Here is a 3,565-nt window from a genome sequence, read left to right as displayed (position 1 = left end):
AACATTATTATATATGTGTACGATACGGAACTATTTATTATAATAATGTACTAGTATAGTATAACGATTAATAATTTCCCAGCTAATTATGATAATTAATTTTATTACACTTAATGTTACCTATGGTTCCAAAATGGCGGTTCGTCTCTTTTTTTTTTTTTTTTTTTTTTTTTTTTTTAACTCTTTCCGCCCTGTGGGCACTAAGAGGGCCTCTTTTAGTAGGCCCATTATGGGTTCGGCCAGGCCCACAATGGGGCGACCGGGTGGTGAGGGACGGGGCCCGACATATCCGAACGGACCACCCCCCGAAAAATTCCTGGGGATTATTCGACCCGTTCGGATTCGATCCCGGGTCCCCCAGAGCGGTAGGCTGCCACCTTTGCCGCTCGGCCATCCGGCCGTCATCGGCGGTTCGTCTCTGATTCCAGCAAATAGAAGAAAGGAAACAGTGGGAACACACGTTCTAACCTAACCTAACCTATTCTAATAATTTTGTTGGTAATAATTATGGTAATTTATTAGAATCGGTTAGGTTAGGTTAGACCGTGCGTCCCCACTGTTTCTTCTATTTGCTGGAATCAGAGACGAGCCGCCATTTTGGAACCATAGGTAACATTAACCTAATTTATAATTATCTATAATTTTGGGTTAATTGAAAGATTAATTGAAACACCGGCGCGTTAACACCTTGGCCGCTCAGCCATCCGGCCATCCAGATGGCTAGAAAATTTCCAGGAATTTTTCGGAGGGTGGTTCGTCCGAATATATCGGAGTTCCTTCCTTCACCACCTGGCCGAACCCATAATGAGCTTGCTAGAAAAAAAGGCCCTCTTAGTGCCCAAAAGCCAGAAAAAGTTAAAAAATAAAGACTTAAGTAATAAAAATTGAATGATCTCTCCCGGTATGTCAGGCCAAATCCTACGCCAGCACATCGTGAGATTTGGCCAGGCCAGGTATCGGCCTGGCCAAATCCCACGATGGACATGATTAAAAGGCCTTCTTAGTGCTCACATTCATTAGTGGCCAATTGGATAAAACCAGTGAACGCTGATAGTTGTGAGTTTGCGCTTGACTAACGGACTGGTCATGTGGAGTTTTCCGGGTTTTCTCCACTTGTTTAACACCTAAACAGGGGTCAGTTTTCCATAAAAGTCTCCCGAAAGGCACTCTCCCCTTGGCAGATCGTCTTTAAACCAGGCCTGGCCAACCCGCGGCCTGTCACGTTAAATTGTGTGGCCCGATAAGCGATATTATATATTTATTAAAACTTTTGTTTGCCGTTATGTGTATACCAAAACAATTAAATAAATGAAAATTTGCCTGTGTCATTGTTATAATGCGCAAGTGCGAGTACGAACTCTTGGTATAACAATAAAATCTTACTCATTTTGTATTTGTTTTATTTTTTTAAAAGCATGTTTGCCTAAATTGTGGCCCACCGTAATGTTACGCGTGATGAAAGTGGCCCGTGAAACAATTTGGGTTGGCCAGGCTGTCTTAAACCATCAATCCAATCAAACCTAATTTTTTGTGGCCACAGGGGTTTGTCGGACCCCGTCCTCCCACCACCCAGTCTGAGCCTGGCCGGGCCATAATGAGCTTGCTAAAAAATCTTTCTTTTTTCCCCAAGGCGGAAAGAGTTTTGAAAAATAGTTTTTTTTTAATTTTTTAAAATAAAAAACCACTTTGAACTAAGTGAACATTTTAAAAATTATTTTGATATGCTTATATTTATTTTCAGAAACACTATATAAAACTACACTAAAGTTAATTTAAAAGTTTAATTCTTAAATATTAATCCGAAAGTTGGCAACTTGTCTGGAACTTTATAATTTACTGTTTGTTTTTATAATAGTTCGGTTAAAGGCATTTAACTTTGTTTATATGAAATATGAAAATGTAATTATTTTAAAAGTAGTAAGTGGAAGTCTTATCATTATATATTTTTATTTATTATGTATATTGGTATTATAATAAATTATTTCGTAAATTGAAATTTTAAAATATATTTAACATTCACCAAATTAAATTCATACATTTTTTAATGATTACAGTAATTAAGCTTATATAGTATTTTCATATTGAAAAATAATTATTTATATATAAATTTTATTCTCGTTTCTATTATTTGGCATGATACTATACGTATAATAAATTCATTTATGCTAATAACATTCGAACTCTCTTTTAACGAGCACAAAGAAATTAAGTGCATTTGCTCATAATTATTTCTTATTACAGAAAATTTTTGTTAATTTGAACTTGATGCTTCGAAATCCCGTTAGTTCGTAACCGTACTATTTATCCTGGCCTGGGATATAGAGGTTTACGTGTTAAAGAATTCGGTTAGTTCGAAATATGGTTACTTTGAAATTTGAAGTGAAAATTCTGTTCAAACTGTGATATGCATATGTTAACTCGCTCATTTATATCAAAGAGCCTCTGTGCTATAAGAAAACAATAGACTGAGAACAACTCTAATCTTAAGGTGACCAACTTTTTTACAATGAAAAGACACAAATAAATTGAAGAAAAAAATATTCTAAATAAAAGAAACATTTTATTCATTGCAACAATAATACACTATAATAGTCTCTACTGCATTTGTATGTGCCATATTGTGTTTCTGTAAGGGGTAAATGAAGCCACTTGCGTGCAGCACACTCTCTCGCAGTCTTCCATGTGAGCGTGTGCATTTTGTAATCGCATCTCATCACACTGTACCGAGCCTTGATGAATCGTTGTCAAATACAAACACATCACATCATGTCACACACACAGATCGGCTCAGCATCGATCAAATATGGAGATTTACAGATTAGTTTTCAAATATCAAAAAGGAAGACATGTAGGAGGACACTTTTCGAGGGAAGACAGACCTTATAAAAGAAAGACTGTCCTCCCTAAAGGAGGACGGTTGGTCACCTTACTAATCTAATCAATATGGCTTTGCTTTTACAGTAGAGGTGAGTAGTTTTGGTCAGAACTGTTTCAAATGAACTATTCCGGACTCGGAACTACGAGGGACAGTTCTGGTCAGGACTGTGTGTTCTTCATCCTGTACTTTTACTAATATGGTTTTCCACAGAATGGTGAATTCTTTATCTGGATTTGAACTTAAACTAATGAAAATGTTCCATGAGTTTTTAGGAATAATGAAATTAGTTTAGAGTATGGGGATACTATAGATTACTATCTATGGAATTTCGGGACTTTGAGTATATATTTGAACTCGGGACCGAGACGAGTTCAACGATACCCTACTTTTGGACCGGAGACGAAAAATAAAAAAGTTATCATACTTTTTTCGGCGATCGCGCGATGATAGGGAGTCGCGTCGCTCTCCGCTAAGTCGGCCTCGCTATCGCAATCGGGAGTCCCGTCGCTTGCCGTTAAAATTGTCTTTAGTAGACGTTTCCTCCCTTTTTTTACTTTGTTCAAGAACTACCGTGAATCGATCACTAGTTTAGCACATGGCGGCGTGTGGTGGCGCCCATACGAGAGGTCAGTCGGGCCGCCACGTTCTCTGCCATAAGTAACATTAACCGAAATGGCGATCGTGCGA

Source organism: Centruroides vittatus, unplaced genomic scaffold (assembly GCF_030686945.1).
Source record: "Centruroides vittatus isolate TY-2023 unplaced genomic scaffold, ASM3068694v2 contig_883, whole genome shotgun sequence".
Classification (NCBI taxonomy): Eukaryota; Metazoa; Arthropoda; class Arachnida; order Scorpiones; family Buthidae; genus Centruroides; species Centruroides vittatus.
The sequence above is the reverse complement of the archived record's forward strand: the minus strand, read 5'-3'. Positions refer to the sequence as shown.